The sequence below is a fragment of the Oncorhynchus masou genome, unplaced genomic scaffold, assembly GCF_036934945.1.
Source record: "Oncorhynchus masou masou isolate Uvic2021 unplaced genomic scaffold, UVic_Omas_1.1 unplaced_scaffold_614, whole genome shotgun sequence".
Classification (NCBI taxonomy): domain Eukaryota; kingdom Metazoa; phylum Chordata; class Actinopteri; order Salmoniformes; family Salmonidae; genus Oncorhynchus; species Oncorhynchus masou.
The window spans coordinates 64,612-88,617 of record NW_027012566.1 but is presented as its reverse complement, the minus strand read 5'-3'; the positions used below and the strand labels follow the sequence as shown (position 1 = coordinate 88,617).

Genomic DNA, 24,006 nt, shown 5'->3' with positions numbered 1-24,006 from the left:
AGGTTAAGCTGTGTCTCAATATATTTCATTTGTGATTTTCATGAATAGGAAGATTTTCTAGGAAGATTTATGTCCGCTGCGTTATGCTAATTAGTTTGAGGCTATTGTTACGCTCCCGCATGCGGGTTTGAGAGTCATGAGAAGTTAACGGATTCGTGTGAACATGCCGCAACCGGATCTGTAACCAAGCCTATGCTCACCAAGTTTCATCTTCAAAGTCTTTTCCGTTTTTGGAGAAATGGCCATGAAGTGATTGGTGATGTTTTGTACATTTGCAATATGATTACATTTGCCATCTGGTGGTATTTACCGGGACAGCAGAAAAATAACCAAAATTTGAAAATTGTATAAAACGTAAACCGAATGTCCGAGAGACATCGTTCGATGACTTCTCGGGAAGATCTGGCCCCGGTGCACGGCCCGCCACCGTCTGCAAATTTTAGAAACATTCGTGGACGTCTAGTAAGGGACCGTACATTTGCAATATGGAGTTTCTCTAATCAATCATACAGAAAATGCCAGAAAGTGCCCTTCATGTGCTGTTTTATAAACCACTGTTTGTGTTTTATTCATGTGCTGTTTTATAAACCAATATGTGTGTTCGTCAAGTGGTTGACTGTACAAATCCTCACTATCAGTAGCTATAATTTGGCAGTAAGCCCAGATGATGTTTTGAGAACGAGATATCTCAGTTTCAAGGTCTCAGCTTAGAGAGAAGAAGACTGGTGAGGTGTTGGTCTGTCAAATGTTATGAACCAGTATTGGTCGGTCATATGAATTGAACAAAACAGTAATGATTAATTAATTATGCTAAATCATGCAAATATAACTTGTATGTGTATCACCATATATAAACTGTTGGTTCTGACCAGGGAGAGCTCCTGATTGACATGTGCCCTATGGTACATTGAGTTGGGCCTGACCAGGGAGAGCTCCTGATTGACATGGAATGATCTCTTGTCCTTTACAGATGGTGAAGCTGATAGTCAGGCTAGTCAAAGATACACACCACCATGTTGACATCTTGACCAAAGACCTTCCTTAGATTCTTTATGGGACTACAACTCACTCTGTCTGAAGGAAGTGAGGAAATGGAGTCAGTGAAGGTGATAGCTGAGAGGACAGAGAAGGCACGTGACATCATCGACAGTACCTGCGCCGACAGAGATGGCCGCCTCGCTTTGCATTCCTAGGAAACTATGCAGTTTTTTGGTTTTTAACCTGTTAAATCTATGGGGGCGCTATTTCATTTTTGGATAAAAAGACGTGCCCGTTTTAAGCACAATATTTTGTCACAAAAAGATGCTCGACTATGCATATAATTGATAGCTTTGGAAAGAAAACACTCTGAGATTTCCAGAACTGCAAAGATATTGTCTGTGAGTGCCCCAGAACAGGAGCTACAGGCAAACCAAGATGAAACTGCAACCAGGAAATGAGCTGGATTTTTGAGGCTCTGTTTTTCATTGTCTCCTTATATGGCTGTGAATGCGACAGGAATGAGCCTGCCCTATCTATCGTTTTCCCAAGGTGTCTGCAGCATTGTGACGTATTTGTAGGCATATCATTGGAAGATTGACCATAAGAGACTACTTTTGCCAGGTGTCCGCCCGGTGTCCTCCGTCGAAATTGTTGCGTCATTTTCAGCTGCTGGTATTTTTCCATGGGATTCTGAGACGAAAGCAGGCTTCCACGAACGGCATATCAATGAAGAGATATGTGAAAAAACACCTTGAGGATTGATTCTAAACAACGTTTGCCATGTTTCGGTTGATATTATGGAGTTAATTTGGAAAAAGTTTGACGTTTTGGTGACTGAATTTTCGGTTCGTTTCGGTAGCCAAATGTGATGTACAAAACGGAGCGATTTCTCCTACACAAAGATTCTTTCAGGAAAAACTGAACATTTGCTATGTAACTGAGAGTCTCCTCATTGAAAACATCCGAAGTTCTTCAAAGGTAAATGATTTTATTTATTTGGTTTTCTGGTTTTTGTGAAAATGTTGCGGGCTAAATGCTATGCTAAATGCTAAGCTAGCTAGCAATACTCTTACACAAATGCTTGATTTGCTATGGTTCAAAAGCATATTTTGAAAATCTGAGATGACAGTGTTGTTAAGAAAAGGCTAAGCTTGAGAGCAGGCATATTAGTTTAATTTCATTTGCGATTTTCAGAAATCGTTAACGTTGCGTTATGGTAATGAGCCTGAGGCTGTATTCACGATCCCGGATACGGGATGGGTAGTATCAAGAAGTTTAACGTCTTATTTCTTACATTGGTACCCCAGGTCATCTTAGGTTTCATTACATACAGTCGAGAAGAACTACTGAACATAAGAGCAGCGTCAACTCACCATTTTCCTTTCGGAAAAGCTGACCACGACTCCATTTTGTTGATCCCTGCCTACAGACAGAAACTAAAACAAGAAGCTCCCGCGCTGAGGTCTGTTCAACGCTGGTCCGACCAATCTGATTCCACACTCCAAGACTGCTTCCATTACGTGGACTGGGATATGCTTCGTATTGCGTCAAACAACAGCATTGACGAATACGCTGATTCGGTGTGCGAGTTCATTAGAACGTGCGTTGAAGATGTCGTTCCCATAGCAACGATTAAAACATTCCCAAAAAGAAACCGTGGATTGATGGCAGCATTCGCGTGAAACTGAAAGCACAAAACACTGCTTTTAATCAGGGCAAGGTGACTGGAAACATGACCGAATACAAACAGTGCAGCTATTCCCTCCGCAAGGCTATCAAACAAGCTAAGCGTCAGTATAGAGACAAAGTAGAATCTCAATTCAACGGCTCAGACACAAGAGGTATGTGGCAGGGTCTCCAGTCAATCACAGATTACAAAAAGAAAACCAGCCCCGTCACAGACCAGGATGTCTTGCTCCCAGGCAGACTAAATAACTTTTTTGCCCGCTTTGAGGACAATACAGTGCCACTGACACGGCCCGCAACTAAAACAGGCGGACTCTCCTTCACTGCAGCCGACGTGAGGAAAACATTTAAACGTGTCAACCCTCGCAAGGCTGCAGGCCCAGACGGCATCCCCAGCCGCGCCCTCAGAGCATGCGCAGACCAGCTGGCTGGTGTGTTTACGGACATATTCAATCAATCACAATCCCAGTCTGTTGTTCCCACATGCTTCAAGAGGGCCACCATTGTTCCTGTTCCCAAGAAAGCTAAGGTAACTAAACGACTACCGCCCCGGAACTCACTTCCGTCATCATGAAGTGCTTTGAGAGACTAGTCCAGGACCATATCACCTCCACCCTACCTGACACCCTAGACCAACACCAATTTGCTTACCGCCCAAATAGGTCCACAGACGATGCAATCTCAACCACACTGCACACTGCCCTAACCCATCTGGACAAGAGGAATGCTGTTCATCGACTACAGCTCGGCATTTAACACCACAGTGCCCTCCAAGCTCGTCATCAAGCTCGAGACCCTGGGTCTCAACCCCGCCCTGTGCAACTGGGTACTGGACTTCCTGACGGGCCGCCCCCAGGTGGTGAGGGTAGGCAACAACATCTCCACCCCGCTGATCCTCAACACTGGGGCCCCACAAGGGTGCGTTCTGAGCCCTCTCCTGTACTCCCTGTTCACCCACGACTGCGTGGCCACGCACGCCTCCAACTCAATCATCAAGTTTGCGGACGACACAACAGTGGTAGGTTTGATTACCAACAACGACGAGACGGCCTACAGGGAGGAGGTGAGGGCCCTCGGAGTGTGGTGTCAGGAAAATAACCTCACACTCAACGTCAACAAAACTAAGGAGATGATTGTGGACTTCAGGAAACAGCAGATGGAACACCCCCCTATCCACATCGATGGAACAGTAGTGGAGAGGATAGTAAGTTTTAAGTTCCTCGGCAGACAGCATCGTGAAGAAGGCGCAGCAGCGCCTCTTCAACCTCAGGAGGATGAAGAAATTCTGCTTGTCACCAAAAGCAGTGCTCACAAACTTCTACAGATGCACAATCGAGAGCATCCTGTCGGGCTGTATCACCGCCTGGTACGGCAACTGCTCCGCCCACAACCGTGAGGCTCTCCAGAGGGTAGTGAGGTCTGCACAACGCATCACCGGGGGCAAACTACCTGCCCTCCAGGACACCTACACCACCCGATGTCACAGGAAGGCCATAAAGATCATCAAGGACAACAACCACCCGAGCCACTGCCTGTTCACCCCGCTATCATCCAGAAGGCGAGGTCAGTACAGGTGCATCAATGCTGGGACCGAGAGACAGAAGCTGTTTTTCAGTCTCAAGGCCATCAGACTGTTAAACAGCCACCACTAACATTGAGTGGCTGCTGCCAACACACTGACTCAACTCCAGCCACTTTAATAATGGGAATTGATGGGAAATGATGTAAAATATATCACTAGCCACTTTAAACAAATGTTTACATACCCTACATTATTCATCTCATATGTATACGTATATACTGTACTCTATATCATCTACTGCATCCTTATGTAATACATGTATCACTAGCCACTTTAACTATGCCACTTTGTTGACATACTCATCTCATATGTATATACTGCACTCAATACCATCTACTGTATCTTGCCTATGCTGCTCTGTACCATCATTCATTCATATATCTTTATGTACATATTCTTTATCCCCTTACACTTGTGTCTATGAGGTAGTAGTTTTGGAATTGTTAGCTAGTTTACTTGTTGGTTATTACTGCATTGTCGGAACTAGAAGCACAAGCATTTCGCTACACTCGCACTAACATCTGCTAACCGTGTGTATGTGACAAATAAAATTTGATTTGATTTGAGATGGTGTTGAGAAAAGGAAATGATTCATGTTCCAGGATGATCAACCTTCTTGGGGAGCTGGACCCCTGTCTTTGTTCACAGCTTCAGATAAACAGTTGTAGTCAACCCCTGGAGGTGGGGAGACCAGGCAGAGTAGACTGGCAGGATGGTTTAACATGTTCTTGCTGTCTGCTGCTTTAAATCATGGTCACAACAATGTACAGAAAATGTCTGTTACGGATACAGTTATCCTGTGTGTGTGTGTATCCTGTGTGTGTTTCTTTTCTCTCCTTCTCCCCTCTCAGGTGAAAATCATCACTCCCCAATCAGTCAACAATCAATCATCAATCAGAAGACACACCTCCTCCTATTTCCTGACCTATCACAGTTCCTTCCCCATGGTTTAAAAACCCCATCATTTGTTTGTTCTAGAGCTCAGCTCAATCTCTCTGTAAATGTCATGTCTGTAGGTCTCTGTGTTTCACTCTCGCTTTGTGTCTTAACCTCTCTTTTGTTTAAGCACCTCATAGCACTTTGTCATCACCTGTGAGTATTGTTTTTGGTTATGGTGTTTGTGTTTGATTGCTGGTGGGAAAAGGGGGAAACCAAGACAAGTCGCCCATGGGCATACACTACCCGTAGGTGAACTTTGTTAAATACACTAGTTAGAACTGGGCGGACCACCCACTGTATTTTTGGTTAGTTAGTTAGCTGTTGTTAAAGTAGGCTAGTCTAGCTTAGGGGTGTTTTTGAATACTTATTGTTTCTTTCCTTGGGTCCAGCTCAGCCCCTTTTCCTGCTCCCCCCATTACCGTGTGTTTATAAATAAACCTAGAGTTTGACGGTAGATTTCTGTTGTCATGGTTATTTCGTTCATACTTTTCCTTTGTCACAATAATAATTTGCATGAGTTATGTTACGGGTCTCATTACCATCCCCCCCTAGACTGTCGGGCCAAAAGGGATTCGTAACAATGTCAATCAAACATGACCACTATAATAACAATAAACTTACTGAAGGAACAACCACACAGCCTCTCTCCTTCTGCAGCCTCCTGGAAGTGTGGCTCTTCTAGCAGGAGGGTCAGTCAGTCCTATTCAGTCAGAGACTGAATATCAACACAACCACCTCAGTCTATCAGCAGGTTTCCTGTTAGAGGTTCATGAGAGAGACTGAATATCAACACAACCATTCTCAGAGCCAGTTTCCACAGACACATTCTCAGTTACCCAACCAGCCCGGACTTGATCCATATCAACCATCTCTGACGTGACCTGAAAATAGCTGCGCAGCAACAGTCCTCATCCAACCTGACAGAACTTGTCAGGCCCTGCAGAGAATTGTTGTATATTTCCATAGTGGTGTTGGTGTGTCCATGGATTTGTGGTTTGGGTCAGTTAACAATCTGGACAGGTCGGCAGGAAGACGATGGTGGAAGAGACAACGAACACTGAAGACACACTGAAGACAGACAGACAGACACACACAGACTCACAGTTTGTACATTCAGACACATGAAATGGAAACAGTTTGTACATTCAGACAGATGAAATGGCAACAGTTTGCCTACCCGCCGCGCAGGGCAGCAGCTGAATTGTCTGCACCGACCACCAACAGCCCAACAGCCGAGACTAATAATAAAAATAGAAACACAAGACTTAATCGTTTTTTTACAGAAATGTTTGGCGATCATCTAGAAATGCCTTGGAGATCGACGAGGCAATCGCGATTGACCGGTTGGTGACCACTGGCATAGAGCAAAATAGGCTGCTTGAAATACCGTAGTTGATCTATTTACTGCTGGAAAGTGGGTCCAATTAAACGAGAGATGGAACAAATGGTGACCTCGTTGTAGGCCATAATATGATACCCCGTGAGAATGAAAACATCACAGAAAAGGTGAGGAATTTATTATGCAATTATCATGGAAACTAAATAAATAATAGCCTCGGGAATAGATGGCTATTTTTAATTATTTTAAATGCAAAGATAAACGGAATGGGTGTTCTCTCTTCTCACTAACTGTAAATGATTGCATCATGTTATTAACCTTTTTATTGTTATGAATAAGCGTGTCCATCATATCCCACATTTACACTAAATACTAATCTACTGGCCTTCTTGAAATGCAATACTTCAACCACTAGAAACTGTGCATATGTATGGGTTAAAGTGAGCGGGAAGGAGAGTGCGTGTGCGTCTGTGTGTCTGTCTTCATGTCTGTCTGCGCGTGTGCTTTGTGTGTCTTCGGATAAACCAATAACTGTTGAACCCGCCCACTGTGTTGAAACATGAAGTACATTTATAAGGAAGCCAAGGAAAAACTGGACACTGTCGGTAGGAGAAAATGTTTCTAAGGTATGTAGCGTAATTGTTTTTTTGTAGAAAAGTGTTTTGGAGAAGTTAGGCCATCGCAGAGAGAGGTGATTTATGGGGTAAGACAATCACAAACGTGTTAAGTTATTACAATACTGATTTCAACTTTCAATAATTATAATTTTAGGTTTCCTTACATTGATGCTGATTCATATTGATCAGCCTAGTCAATACGAATCAATGTTATATTATAGTCTACAGGGCTTTGAGGTAGGTAGGGTATGGGTGATTGACTTCACATGATCGTGATTATTGTCTTTGCACTATAATCTTTGCGCTCTTTCACTTCCCGGAGGAAGACGTGTGTCAAGTAAACTAGTTTCTTTGGAGAAAAAAATAGTCAATCCGGTAAAAAAACAGGTGCGGTAATGGGCATTGAAACTAAATCTGACCGATTGATTCGGTCTTATGTAGCAGCATTTGAAATTTGTTATTTTTCTTCATTTGATCAAATCAGAAACAGAGATACAAAATGGTGTATCATACTCTGCATTTGAGGAACAATGGGAAAGTAATTCTGCTTTGAGAGTTGAAACCCCATCATTGAGAAAATGGCCCCTGATGTTTAGGTGCACCTACTGGAGAGCTCTCCTTTGACACCACCCATTCAGCATTGTTCACACCCTCTTAAGCCTTAGCTCCACCCATCTGTTTAAGGATTGACATGTGAGATCATGTGATAAACAGTGAGTAGTGTAGTAAAGATTGAGACTAAAAGTAGTAGCCTACAATAAGGAACAATTCCAGATCAACAGAAAGTGTCCAGATATAAATATTTTATAAATGTTAGATGATGCTAATCGAGACACTAAACTGATGGGTCATGTGATAGAAATGCTATACCCCCCAGCCACATCTAGCAACGTGGATGGGTCATGTGATAGAAATGCTATACCCCCCAGCCACATCTAGCAACGTGGATGGGTCATGTGATAGAAATGCTATACCCTCCAGCCACATCTAGCAACGTGGATGGGTCATGTGATAGAAATGCTATACCCCCCAGCCACATCTAGCAACGTGGATGGGTCATGTGATAGAACTGCTATACCCCCCAGCCACATCTAGCAACGTGGATGGGTCATGTGATAGAAATGCTATACCCTCCAGCCACATCTAGCAACGTGGATGGGTCATGTGATAGAAATGCTATACCCCCAGCCACATCTAGCAACGTGGATGGGTCATGTGATAGAAATGCTATACCCCCCAGCCACATCTAGCAACGTGGATGGGTCATGTGATAGAAATGCTATACCCTCCAGCCACATCTAGCAACGTGGATGGGTCATGTGATAGAAATGCTATACCCCCCAGCCACATCTAGCAACGTGGATGGGTCATGTGATAGAAATGCTATACCCCCCAGCCACATCTAGCAACGTGGATGGGTCTCTACAGAAGGCAGAAACTGTACAGACAAAATGGTTACTGACATAGTAGCAATATCAGAAATATATAATGTCAAAATAAATGATATAAATAACAAGTGTCAATGTAGAGAAAGAACTACATAATATACAGTATGTACAAGAACCATATCAATACCCATACCAGTGATACAGTATGTAGAAGATGTTGGATTAATCTTAATTAATTATTGATTAAGGGGACCTTAAGATTCATATGTTTTGCTGCAGGCCTTTGAATAGATACTGTTGCTATGTGTCTAAAACGCTGCCACTATACGTTGCACAAGCATCTATATTAGTCTTTGTGGTTAAGCTCTGGCTGTTGTGAGAATGTGCTTGTAGGCTGGGTCTGAGTCAGACTGAAACTAGATAAAGAGAAGTAACCACTGTCTGGTTTTGACATGTTGATCTTCTGTGACAGTGGACAATGCTAATAAATTCACAGAAGCTACTGTACCAGGTTACCTCATAAGGTAACCTCAGCTTATGGAAACACACATACATTGACGTAGGTGATCATACCACTAGGGAGTGATCATGGGTATATAGTCTATATAGATAACCAGCCCTTTGGTATGGTTGCAGAAACATACATGCTATGTTTCCATTGTCAAATTCTGTCTGCAGTTGCATTAGTAAAGGTTTGATTGATTTACTTAAAGAAGTTATTGTCTGATTGCTGATTTCACCAGTAAGCCAATGATTGACAAGGAACAAGGAACCTACCCTGACAAAGAACAATATCAATAACCATATCAGTGATACTGGTGATAGATGAGGTAGTTATATAGTATGTAGAAGAACAATATCAATAAGCATATCAGTGATACTGGTGATAGATGAGGTAGTTTATAGTATGTAGAAGAACAATATCAATAAGCATATCAGTGATACTGGTGATAGAAGGTAGTTATAATATAGAAGAACAATATCAATAAGCATATCAGTGATACTGGTGATAGATGAGGTAGTTATATAGTATGTAGAAGAACAATATCAATAAGCATATCAGTGATACTGGTGATAGATGAGGTAGTTATATAGTATGTAGAAGAACAATATCAATAAGCATATCAGTGATACTGGTGATAGATGAGGTAGTTATATAGTATGTAGAAGAACAATATCAATAAGCATATCAGTGATACTGGTGATAGATGAGGTAGTTATATAGTATGTAGAAGAACAATATCAATAAGCATATCAGTGATACTGGTGATAGATGAGGTAGTTATATAGTATGTAGAAGAACAATATCAATAAGCATATCAGTGATACTGGTGATAGATGAGGTAGTTATATAGTATGTAGAAGAACAATATCAATAACCATATCAGTGATACTGGTGATAGATGAGGTAGTTATATAGTATGTAGAAGAACAATATCAATAACCATATCAGTGATACTGGTGATAGATGAGGTAGTTATATAGTATGTAGAAGAACAATATCAATAAGCATATCAGTGATACTGGTGATAGATGAGGTAGTTAGATGTATACGATCAGTATAGGTAAAGTGGCTGAGCAGCAGGATATTTTTTTAAAGTAGCAACAACGTATGGTGTGTGTTAGGAGAGAGTCATGTGACTAGAAGCAATGCAGACAGTGCTGATGACTGTGAACTCTCCCCCAATGATGAAATGGTCCATCTGAACCACGCATGAACAAGGGAATCTATATTCAGAGAGCCTGTTTCTGTCCTGCCCTTGACTTTTGGTGCAGGGCATGTGTTGTCCATAGCTTCTTCGTAGCACAACTCCCTGATCTTCTCAAAAATATCAGTTTGTCGAGCTGTGTCCAGTCCAGGTGGTGCTTGTACAGGCAGACCATCTATGGGAGGAAGGATGTCAGCGTTGTGCAGCAGCTGAAACCTGGTCCCGACTGAGTCCCAACGCTCCTTGGTGACAACAACACCAGGCTTCAGAGCATCAATGCTGTAAAACAGGAAATAACTAAACCAATTGAGAAGACATTACCACCTTGCATAACATCAATTCACCTCCTGAGTTTAGAAATGAAGAATAACCTCATACAATGCAATGAAAATGATATTCACCTGAAGTGCTGGTACTTCTTGATCTGTGCCAGTGGCCTGAAGACCGGAGTCAGGTGTTGTTGCCAGCCATAACTTTCCACCAGCACCGTACCATCCTCCAGTCCAACCAGCTGTGGGATGATGACCCCTGTCACTGTGCTGTTCTTCACAACACCAGCAATCTCAGACAAAGTTTTCACTCTGATCTTTCTGAAGCGCTGCTTGATGAGGCCGAAGGGTTAGGAAGAAATACCTGTCAGCTGTTTTAACAGTCTGTAATGTCTACTTGGTAAATGTTTATAATGTTGACTACCGTCTTTCAATGTAAACTGTAATGTCTTTTAGTTAGTTGTGTTTGGACCCCAGGTGTTATGGAGTCAGCTAATGGGGATCCAACCAGGCACACGAGCTGTTGTTATGGAGTCAGGGGATCTAGCCAGGTAGACGAGCTGTTGTAAGGAATACCCCCTGAAATGGACAAAAATGAATGGGAAAAAATGAATGGGAAAACATTGGCATTGGACAAACCATATACACGGTGTCCAATACCACCCATTCTGGCGTTGATTCGTGTAAAGTATGATTTCATAGGAAGTCAAAAGTAGAAAAATATTATTTATTTTTTACTTGTGCATAAGGCATATGTTTTGTGGGGGCCAAATGTCATAAGAAATTGACTGGCCCGATGAACTCGGGATGGCCGGGCAGTGATAGTTGTTCCTTTCCATCGCTCGTTGTGTTGACTTCATTATGTCCTTTTGGTGATGTTTTTTCACTGTTGAATCATATTGCAAGTGCATGTGCATTTGCAATATGTTTCAATGGGCATTTACCATCATGAATTTGGCATGCTCAAAAATCCTGCAGGAATGCAAAATTGACTGGCCTGATGTACACAGGATGGCCTGGCAGTGATAGTTGCTCCTTTCCATCGCTCGTTCTGTTATTTTCATTATGTCCATTTGGTGATGTTTTCTCACTTTTGCAATATGGTTCAATGGGCATTTACCATCACGAATTTGTCATGCTATAAAAATCGTGCAGGAATGCAAAATTGACTGGCCCGATGAACTCGGGATGGCTGGGCAGTGATTCTGGTACCTCTCCATCCCTCGTTAGGGTTGATTTCAGAATGTCACTATGGTGATGGTACCTCACTGTTTAAACATATTGCAAATGGACAAGAGTCACCAGCAAGTCACCGTCCATCAGTCAATTAGATATCATTCTGACACCAAACTGATACAAACTGACACCAAACCCACTTTTTCCAACTCGTTTAGTAGCCAACTATCACATACTTCAGAGCTGGCCCAAAATTCACAAGGCCTTCAGTTTAAACCATAAAAACAACATAAAACACGTAGTTACGTTCTAGCTGCGGGTCCATTTCTGATATTATGTGTAGGCCTAGCTGAGGCGACCCCGAATCCCAAGTTTTGGCTCGATAGGTCATTTGGTGTCCGAGCAAAACTCTAAATGGTGCTGAAAATCCACTTTTTTCCATGACTTGCTACGGGGTCCTTGAATGAGCTATCGGACAGAAACGTTGGGTTTTGTCTCTATGGGCCGAGACGGTCGCAATGCACCTAGTCTTGTGACTCTGGGACATTTCTAAATGTCGTCATTTTCGTGATGCAAAAATGAATTGAAGTCATTGCAAATGTACGAGGCTGTTTCTCGGTCCGAGAACCTTCTAGAGCCACCTAACTCACCACGCACTATCGACCTGAGGTCGAGAACAGGATTCTAAAGTTTCGGAACTCTAGGTCTGACGGTTCTTTAAAAGGTCCAACAAGGTTAACTAATGCAGGCAGTGTATGTCTCTACGCACCCCAATGGGTCCCTCCTTCCAAGCTGTGTGTGTGTGTGATTTAGTTTTCCTTTGAAATTTTATGGGAAGAATGACTGATTTACAGTTCATGGGGTTGCCTAATCACATATATGAAGTTTTGGAAAGATCTGACTTTTTTAACCCCTCGAAACAGCCCCTGAGACACCAATTATGGCACAGGAAGCTATAAGTCAACACACATCCTCATTGGGGTATGCTTTTACAGAATCCTGAGTTTTAAGTCTTTACGTTAAGAACTGACTGATTTACACAGGGTTGAAGCATAGAATCGACACAGGTAGACCTCATAGTGGTCTGATGGAATGTCATAGAAGACAGGTTCATAAGGCATTCATAACCCACATAGGCCTCAGGTTAAATTTCGAGGTGAAGCCAATGTATTCCTATGGGGAGAGAAGTCAATGCAAACTTTTTGATGTAAACACCTTCTTTTAACTGTGAAAGGTTAATGCCACACAGTCAAGGTTAGGCTTGCATAGATCGGGAGGACCTTAGGAACATTCCTGTGGTTGAATTGTCCTTCTAAACCCAACGGTTCCGCCGCTGTCACCCAAAAGCAAATGACATTGTGGGGCAGGCTTCATTTTGGGCCTACTTTTCTCATGGTCGCTGCGCTCAGACCGAGCGAGCTACGGTCAAGCGGGATATCTCGTTGAACTCGGCACGGCCTAGATATTATGTTTATGCTATTGCCTGCTCTCTGTGTCTTGAGGCACCACACTTGTTCACTCCATCCTTGCTGTGTGTGTGTGAGAGCTTATCTTTGACATCTGCTGGGAGAAATGACTGATTTACAGTTTAGGAGGGTTACCTAGTCACACATATGAAGTTTTGGAAAGATGTGACTTTTTTAACCCTTCAAAACAGACAGTGTGACCCAATTAAAGGCACTTCTGGTTGGCACAGGAAGCTATAAATAAACTCATATCCTGATTGGTGTATGCCTTTACAGAATCCTGAGTTTTAAGTCTTTACGTTAAGAACTGAGGTATTTACGGAGGGTTTAGTGAGTGTGTGTTATTTCAGACAATCATAGAAAATCACAGAAATCTTGCAGAGCTCCGCAGCACACTTTAAAAAGATTTGTATGAACACTCTGCAACTGGATCCTTAACTGTTAAAAAAAACTATCTTTGAACATCACCAATCTGTCATTGTACGATTTCTCTTAAATGACGATAGATAAATGGCTGGTTCTTTCTTTATTGACACCGGAGGCTCCTTGACTTGAAGTGGAAAAATAATTTCTCTATTTTCATTTTGGACCTTTAATCCCAGAGAAATGGCCATAACTCAAAAACCATTGAGGCCTAGACGCCATCTTGTTCGGGGCCAACTGCCCATTACGCCAAACCTACGCTCACCAAGTGTCGGCTTCGAAATATTTTCCGTTTTCGAGATAAGGCCCCGTCGTGATTCGTGATGTTTTGTCCAATTGCAATATGATTGCTTATGCCCTCTTGTGGGATTTTCCGGGACAGCGGAAAAATGACCAAAATTTGATTATTTTATCAAACGGAAACCGAATATCCGACAAAGTTCATTTGATGACTTCCCGGTAGGTCCGGCCCTGCCGCTCGGCCCGACGCCGTCCGCGAATTTTACAAACGTTTTGGACGTCTAGTAAGGGACCGTACATTTGCAATATGGACTTTCTCACTAACCGTACAGCAAATGTCAAAATGTTCCCTTAAGGTATGTTATGGAGTCAGGGGATCTAACCAGGTAGACTAGCTGTTGTTCTGGAGTCAGCGAGTGGGGATCTAACCAGGTAGACTAGCTGTTGTTATGGAGTCAGGGGATCCAACCAGGGAGACTAGCTGTTGTTATGGAGTCAGGGGATCCAACCAGGAAAACTAGCTGTTGTTATGGAGTCAGGGGATCTAACCAGGTAGACAAGCTGTTGTTACTGAGTCAGCTAGTGGGGATCCAAACCAAATTAATAATATTGGACTGTGTATGTTTAAATGCAACAAGAAGTATCTGAACTCTGACCTCTGACAATAAAAGTGTTGTCATTGTTAATGGTTATTCAATGTTCAGACATATTGACTGTTCTGTTATTTCTTATTGTAGCTGAGTGAGCTGTGACTTACATCAAAAACGAGTCTCTCTGGGGAGAGAGAGGAGGAGACCACTGCCTCTAAAATGAGTCTCTCTGGGGAGAGAGAGGAGGAGACCACTGCCTCTAAAATGAGTCTCTCTGGGGAGACAGAGGGGGGGACCACTGCCTCTAAAATGAGTCTCTCTGGGGAGACAGAGGGGGGACCACTGCCTCTAAAATGAGTCTCTCAGGGGAGACAGAGGGGGGACCACTGCCTCTAAAATGAGTCTCTCTGGGGAGACAGAGGAGGGGACCACTGCATCTAAAATGAGTCTCTCTGGGGAGAGAGAGGAGGGGACCACTGCCTCTAAAATGAGTCTCTCTGGGGAGACAGAGGAGGGGACCACTGCTTCTAAAACAAGTCTCTCTGGGGAGACAGAGGAGGAGACCACTGCCTCTAAAATGACTCTCGACACCAGTTCAAAGAGGTAAGAGATGAATTGCAAAATATACATTGCAATTAAAAAATTTAACTAATGAAAAGTGATCCCAAATGACATGGAATGTAGATCTACATAATTAATTTAAAATACCAAACATGGATTTACCAATTGCAGACTGTAGCTTTAAAAGAAACATCAGGACTTCTATAAGTTCCACTATACAGTTGTTAAGCTTAACTTTCTGAACATTCGAGACGTGTAGTCCACTTGTCATTCCAATCTCCTTTGCATTAGCGTAGCCTCTTCTGTAGCCTGTCAACTATGTGTCTATCTATCCCTGTTCTCTCCTCTCTGCACAGACCATACAAACGCTCCACACCGCGTGGCAGCGGCCACCCTAATCTGGTGGTCCCAGCGCGCACGACCCACGTGGAGTTCCAGGTCTCCGGTAGCCTCTGGAACTGCCGATCTGCGGCCAACAAGGCAGAGTTCATCTCAGCCTATGCCTCCCTCCAGTCCCTCGACTTCTTGGCACTGACGGAAACATGGATCACCACAGATAACACTGCTACTCCTACTGCTCTCTCTTCGTCCGCCCACGTGTTCTCGCACACCCCGAGAGCTTCTGGTCAGCGGGGTGGTGGCACCGAGATCCTCATCTCTCCCAAGTGGTCATTCTCTCTCTCTCCCCTTACCCATCTGTCTATCGCCTCCTTTGAATTCCATGCGGTCACAGTTACCAGCCCTTTCAAGCTTAACATCCTTATCATTTATCGCCCTCCAGGTTCCCTCGGAGAGTTCATCAATGAGCTTGATGCCTTGATAAGCTCCTTTCCTGAGGACGGCTCACCTCTCACAGTCCTGGGTGACTTTAACCTCCCCACGTCTACCTTTGACTCATTCCTCTCTGCCTCCTTCTTTCCACTCCTCTCCTCTTTTGACCTCACCCTCTCACCTTCCCCCTACTCACAAGGCAGGCAATACGCTCGACCTCATCTTTACTAGATGCTGTTCTTCCACTAACCTCATTGCAACTCCCCTCCAAGTCTCCGACCACTACCTTGTATCCTTTTCCCTCTCGCTCTCATCCAACACTTCCCACACTGCCCCTACTCGGATGGTATCGCGCCGTCCCAACCTTCGCTCTCTCTCCCCCGCTACTCTCTCCTCTTCCATCCTATTATCTCTTCCCTCTGCTCATACCTTCTCCAACCTATCTCCTGATTCTGCCTCCTCAACCCTCCTCTCTTCCCTTTCTGCATCCTTTGACTCTCTATGTCCCCTATCCTCCAGGCCGGCTCGGTCCTCCCCTCCCGCTCCGTGGCTCGACGACTCATTGCGAGCTCACAGAACAGAGCTCCGGGCAGCCGAGCGGAAATGGAGGAAAACTCGCCTCCCTGCGGACCTGGCATCCTTTCACTCCCTCCTCTCTACATTTTCCTCCTCTGTCTCTGCTGCTAAAGCCACTTTCTACCACCCTAAATTCCAAGCATATGCCTCTAACCCTAGGAAGCTCTTTGCCACCTTCTCCTCCCTCCTGAATCCTCCTCCCCCTCCCCCCCCTCCTCCCTCTCTGCAGATGACTTCGTCAACCATTTTGAAAAGAAGGTCGACGACATCCGATCCTCGTTTGCTAAGTCAAACGACACCTCTGGTTCTGCTCACACTGCCCTACCCTGTGCTCTGACCTCTTTCTCCCCTCTCTCTCCAGATGAAATCTCGCTTCTTGTGACGGCCGGCCGCCCAACAACCTGCCCGCTTGACCCTATCCCCTCCTCTCTTCTCCAGACCATTTCCGGAGACCTTCTCCCTTACCTCACCTCGCTCATCAACTCATCCCTGACCGCTGGCTAAGTCCCTTCCGTCTTCAAGAGAGCGAGAGTTGCACCCCTTCTGAAAAAACCTACACTCGATCCCTCCGATGTCAACAACTACAGACCAGTATCCCTTCTTTCTTTTCTCTCCAAAACTCTTGAACGTGCCGTCCTTGGCCAGCTCTCCCGCTATCTCTCTCAGAATGACCTTCTTGATCCAAATCAGTCAGGTTTCAAGACTAGTCATTCAACTGAGACTGCTCTTCTCTGTATCACGGAGGCGCTCCGCACTGCTAAAGCTAACTCTCTCTCCTCTGCTCTCATCCTTCTAGACCTATCGGCTGCCTTCGATACTGTGAACCATCAGATCCTCCTCTCCACCCTCTCCGAGTTGGGCATCTCCGGCGCGGCCCACGCTTGGATTGCGTCCTACCTGACAGGTCGCTCCTACCAGGTGGCGTGGCGAGAATCTGTCTCCTCGCCACGCGCTCTCACCACTGGTGTCCCCCAGGGCTCTGTTCTAGGCCCTCTCCTATTCTCGCTATACACCAAGTCACTTGGCTCTGTCATAACCTCACATGGTCTCTCCTATCATTGCTATGCAGACGACACACAATTAATCTTCTCCTTTCCCCCTTCTGATGACCAGGTGGCGAATCGCATCTCTGCATGTCTGGCAGACATATCAGTGTGGATGACGGATCACCACCTCAAGCTGAACCTCGGCAAGATGGAGCTGCTCTTCCTCCCGGGGAAGGACTGCCCGTTCCATGATCTCGCCATCACGGTTGACAACTCCATTGTGTCCTCCTCCCAGAGCGCTAAGAACCTTGGCGTGATCCTGGACAACACCCTGTCGTTCTCAACCAACATCATGGCGGTGGCCCGTTCCTGTAGGATCATGCTCTACAACATCCGCAGAGTACGACCCTGCCTCACACAGGAAGCGGCGCAGGTCCTAATCCAGGCACTTGTCATCTCCCGTCTGGATTACTGCAACTCGCTGTTGGCTGGGCTCCCTGCCTGTGCCATTAAACCCCTACAACTCATCCAGAACGCCGCAGCCCGTCTGGTGTTCAACCTTCCCAAGTTCTCTCACGTCACCCCGCTCCTCCGCTCTCTCCACTGGCTTCCAGTTGAAGCTCGCATCCGCTACAAGACCATGGTGCTTGCCTACGGAGCTGTGAGGGGAACGGCACCGCAGTACCTCCAGGCTCTGATCAGGCCCTACACCCAAACAAGGGCACTGCGTTCATCCACCTCTGGCCTGCTCGCCTCCCTACCACTGAGGAAGTACAGTTCCCGCTCAGCCCAGTCAAAACTGTTCGCTGCTCTGGCCCCCAATGGTGGAACAAACTCCCTCACGACGCCAGGACAGCGGAGCCAATCACCACCTTCCGGAGACACCTGAAACCCCACCTCTTCAAGGAATACCTAGGATAGGATAAGTAATCCTTCTCACCCCCCCCCTTAATGATTTAGATGCACTATCGTAAAGTGGCTGTTCCACTGGATGTCAGAAGGTGAATTCAACAATTTGTAAGTCGCTCTGGATAAGAGCGTCTGCTAAATGACTTAAATGTAAATGTAAATGTTGAAATGAAGTAGATGAGGTATTAATGTGATATTGATGAGGTGATCTGCCTCCCTGTTTTGTTCAGTGTCCAGAAGCCCAGAGCAGAGTCACCTACAACCAGCCTGCTATCAATGAAGAGTGATCAGCCACCTGCTTTCAGCCAGGAACCATTGCCAGATGACAATAAGGAAGTGGAGAGTTTGGACAGTGAGGATGTATTAAAGATCACACACAACCTTCTGGACAGAAGAAGTAAGACTGTGTTTCATATAATATTACAAAGAATGGTACAAAGGCCTTTTTTAAAACATACAAACAAACCTATGAGTCCCAACTCTCATTGTTTTCATACAGGTCAAACTCTGCTGACAGTCCAACAAGACATCAAGGCTAAACTGAAACACAAGTATCAACACATATCTGAAGGAATTGGACACCATGGAAACCAAAGTCTGTTCAAAGACATCTACACAGAGCTCTACATCACAGAGGGTGGAAGTGGAGGGCTCAATAATGAACATGAGGTTAGACAGATAGAGATGGCATCCAAGAAACGAACCACACAAGAGACACCAATCAAATGCAACAACATCTTCAAGCCTTTACCTGGACAAGACAAACCTATCAGAACTGTGCTGACCAAAGGAATCGCTGGTGTTGGAAAAACAGTCTCTGTGCAGAAGGTCATCCTTGACTGGGCAGAGGGGAAAGCAAATCAGGACGTTAATTTCATGTTTCCTCTTCCTTTCCGTGATCTGAACCTGAAAAAGGACCAATACAGTCTGATGCAACTTCTTTCCCACTACTTCTCAGAGCTGAAAGAGATTGACAGCATTGAAGATGGTGAAACCAAAACTGTTTTCATTTTTGATGGTCTGGATGAGTGTCGACTTCCTCTAGACTTCAAAAACAATGAGAAGTGCTGTGATGTCACGAAGCCAACCTCAGTGGACGTGCTGCTCACAAACCTCATCAAGGGGAATTTGCTTCCCTCTGCTGTACTCTGGATAACCTCACGACCTGCAGCAGCCAATCAGATCCCTCCTGAGTGTGTTGACCAGGTGACTGAGGTACGAGGGTTCAATGATCCACAGAAGAAGGAGTACTTCAGAAAGAAAATCACAGATCAGAATCTGGCCAATGAAATCATCAAACACATGAAGACATCAAGGAGCCTCCACATCATGTGCCACATACCAGTCTTCTGTTGGATATCAGCCACTGTCCTTGAGATGATGCTGAAAGAGGCAGAGAAGGATGAAGTCCCCAAAACTCTGACCCAGATGTACTCACACTTCATACTCATCCAAATCATTGCGAAGAACAAGAAGTACAACAAAGCCACAGAGACGAACCCAAAGGAACTGTCTCAGTCAGACAAAGAGATGATCCTGAAACTGGCCAAGCTGGCTTTCCAACAGCTGCAGAAGGGCAACCTGATCTTCTATAAGGAGGACCTGAGAGAGTGTGGCCTTGATGTCACAGAGGCATCAGATTACTCAGCATTGTGTACAGAGATCTTTAAAGAAGAATCGGCACTGTACCAAGATAAGGTCTACAGCTTTGTGCATCTGAGCATTCAGGAGTTTCTAGCAGCAGTGCATGCTTTAGAATCATGTCTGGGCAAGAAGGAAAATGTTTTCTCCCCCACTAGTGATGATGAAGAGAAGGAGTCAATCCAGTTGTCTGACTTACACAGGACAGCAGTGGACCAGGCCTTGAAGAGTGAGAATGGACACCTGGACCTGTTCCTCCGCTTCCTTCTGGGTCTCTCACTGGAGTCCAATCAGAATCTGTTACGAGGCCTTCTGACACAGACAGGAAGTACAACACAGACCAATGAGGAAGCAGTTAAGAGAACAGTCAGGTACCTTTCATACAAGATCAAGGAGGAATCCTCGCCAGAAAGGATCATCAACTTGTTCCACTGTCTGAATGAACTTGGTGCCAACTCTCTTGTTGAAGACATGCAGACCTCCCTGCATTCAGGAACTCTTTCAGAAACAAGACTAAAACCTGACCAATGTTCAGCCCTGGCCTACCTGTTACTGATGTCAGAGGAGGTGCTGGAGGAGTTTGACCTGAAGACATACAACACATCAGAGGAAGGTTATCAGAGGTTGCTGCCTGTAGTGAAAACCTGCAAGAGAGCACTGTAAGTTCTGTTATTGAGTTGATGTTTACAGTGTCATTATAATGAAGGATTTGTATATCTAACAGATCATCTCCTCTCTCCAGACTGGATCACTGTAAACTCACATATAAATCCTGTGAGACTCTGGCCTCAGCTCTGCAGACACCAAACTCTCCGCTGAGAGAACTGGACCTCAGCTACAATGACCTGGGAGACAGAGGAGTGGAGCTGCTCTGTGTTGGACGAACCAGTCCACTCTGCAACATACAGACACTAGTGTGAGTTACATATCTCGACTGAGTTAGTATGTATTTAACATTGGTTAATCATGTCCTTCTGTTATTGTATTAATGCATCTCAATTTCTTAAAGCTTTGCTTATTTAACAGTGTATCGACATATCTCCTCTCTCCAGACTGGCTGACTGTTACCTCACATATAAATCCTGTGAGACTCTGGCCTCAGCTCTGCAGACACCAAACTCCCCCTGAGACAACTGGACCTCAGCTACAATAACCTGGGAGACAGAGGAGTGGAGCCACTCTGTGTTGGACTAACCAGTCCACTCTGCAACATACAGACACTAGTGTGAGTTACATATCTTCAGTATCCACTGTCTTTATAGTGTTTATATATTTGTAGTAATTATGTTTTTAACATTATTTGAACATCTTCTTAAATATGCAGAAACATTCATCAAATGTGATAAATATATGACACTAAAGTTAAATATCTTGACTGAGTTAGTATGTATTTAACATTGGTTAATCATTTCCTTCTGTTATTGTCTTAATGCATCTCATTTTCTTAAAGCTTTGCATATTTAACAGTGTATCAACATATCTCCTCTCTCCAGACTGGTAGACTGTAAAATCACATATGAATCCTGTGAGACTCTGGCCTCAGCTCTGCAGACACCAAACTCCCCCTGAGAGAACTGGACCTCAGCTACAATGACCTGGGAGACAGAGGAGTGGAGCTGCTCTGTGTTGGACTAACCAGTCCCCTCTGCAACATACAGACACTAGTGTGAGTTAAATATCTTCAGTATGAGTAATTATGTGGATGTTTTAAACATGTGTTAATGATGTGCTCTTCTGCCCTCTAGTCTTGGTCAGTGTGGTCTGACAGAGGGTTGCTCTTCAGATCTGGCCTCAGTCCTGAGTTCACCCAACTCACAACTGAAACAACTGGAGCTGAGAAACAATGACCTGCAGGACTCAGGAGTTACACTGCTGTCTGCTGGAATGGAGGATCCAGACTGTAAACTACACACACTGAGGTAAGTACAGCTGTTTCAGTCAGGTCTGTACTGAGCTTAGTAAAGCAAATACTGTATAAACCTGATTTTTCATCACAATGTTTGTGTCATGGACAAATGTATTCGTGTCCTACAAGATGATTGACATCAGTACACCAACCTAGACAGCTGCTGTGTCTCTCTGTAGGCTGTCTGGCTGTCTGGTCACAGAGGAGGGCTGTGCTGCTCTGTCTTCAGCTCTGATATCAAACCCCTCCCACCTGAAAGAGCTGGACCTGAGCTACAATCACCCAGGAGACTCTGCAGGGGGACTGCTTTCAGCTGCTCTGATGGATCCCACATATAAACTGATGAAGCTGAAGTAAGTCAGAGTAGATGTCCTAATAGTGTGAGCAGCGGTTGTGTCATATGTAGTGTAGTAGGGTCAGTAACATGAGGACATGATGGTAGAATTAAGGGGAAGTTTACCCAGCAGGCTGAGCACTCCAACACAGCATACATCATCACCACATGAATACTCTTCTTCTGCATCTCTGATATCCTGTTGGAATTGTACTCTGTTCTGTATGCAGTAGGTAGGATAGAATACCTGTATGTCTCTAGTAATGAATTGTACTCCGTTCTGTATGCAGTGGGTAGGATAGAATACCTGTATGTCTCTAGTAATGAACTGGGATAGTGCACCAGAACACAACAATATGGTTTAAATGTTGACTGCTTTATTAGGTCTTTGTCAGTCAATAACCTGTCAGGACCCGGTTACGAACCTGGGTCTCCGGAGTGAGAAACAGTCACTTAACCAACTGAGCCACGAATAGTCAGCAGAACCCAGAAGATGAGGCAGACACAGCAGTACTTAAGACGGTGTATTTAATAAAGTAAAAAGGAGAAGTCCTTCAATACAAAATGGCAAATCCAAAAGGTGGTAGGTATAGCACAAAAAAGCCTCAAGAGATACTCAAAAAACAAAAACAGAATTCCACAAAAGCGTCCACCGGAATCGACAAGAATACACAGAACACTAGGGCTGGGTGCTAACATACAAACACAGAGCACAGAACTGAGGGAAACTAAGGGTTTAAATACAATCAGGGGAAACGAGGCACAGGTGCAAATAATAATGGGAATCAAGGGAAAAAATCATAAGGTCAAAAAGCACAATGGGGGCATCTAGTGACCAAAACCCGGAACAACCCTGGCCAAATCCTGACAGAATCCCCCCCCTAGGAACGGCTCCTGACGTTCCTACCAGCTCTCTCAGGGTGGAGGGCCCTGAACTGACGAATGAGGTCAGGGTCCAGGATGTCTTTGGCAGGAACCCAGGAGCACTCCTCGGGACCGTAGCCTTCCCAGTCCACCAGATACTGCCAGGACCGCTGCACCCGGCGGGAATCCAGTATCCGATGGACGGTATAAGCCGGCTGGCCTCCAATGACACGAGGCGGAGGTCTGTCTGCCGGGACAAGGGGAGAAAAAACAACAGGTTTTAACAATGAAATGTGAAATGTGGGATTAATCTTAAGGGATCTGGGTAAGTGTAGGCGATAAGAAACTGGGTTAACTCTCCTGGCAACCTTGAAGGGACCGATGTATTTCTGGGACAGCTTGCGAGACTCCACCCGTAGTGGTAAGTCTCTTGTGGAGAGCCAGACTCTCTGGCCGGGGCGCAGGGTAGGCCCGGGACGGCGACGTCTGTTGGCTTGTTGTTGGTACCTCTGTGAGGAACGCATAAGATTAAGACGGGTCTTCCTCCACATAAGCCGACAGCGTCTGACGAACTTCAAGGCTGAAGGCACTCTGACTTCTGCCTCCTGGTCCGGGAACAATGGAGGAGCATAGCCAAACTGACACTCGTGCGGGGACATACCAGTGGAGGAGGAGCGCAAGGTGTTGTGCGCGTATTCGGCCCAAACAATAAAGGATGACCATGTGGACGGGTTGTCACGAGTCATACATCGGAGGGTGGTTTCCAGCTCTTGATTCATCCTCTCTGTTTGGCCGTTGGACTCCGGATGGTACCCTGAAGATAGACTGGCAGAAGCCCCCATGAGTTGGCAGAAGGCCTTCCAAAACCTTGAGGCGAACTGGGGACCTCTGTCAGAAACCATATCTTGAGGAATGCCGAAGACTCGGAACACATGATTAATAACTAACTCAGCCGTTTCCTTGGCAGAAGGTAACTTAGTCAGAGGGACGAACCTGGCCGCCTTTGAAAACCTGTCGATTATGACTAGGATAGTAGTATTGCCATGGGATGGA

At 44.9% G+C, this 24,006-nt stretch overlaps 1 pseudogene; it reads left to right on the top strand.

Annotated features, from left to right (window-relative positions):
• The first annotated feature begins 7,122 nt into the window (after positions 1 to 7,122).
• LOC135536399 (NACHT, LRR and PYD domains-containing protein 5-like) overlaps positions 7,123 to 24,006 on the top strand; it is a 28,864-nt pseudogene continuing 11,980 nt past the window's right edge.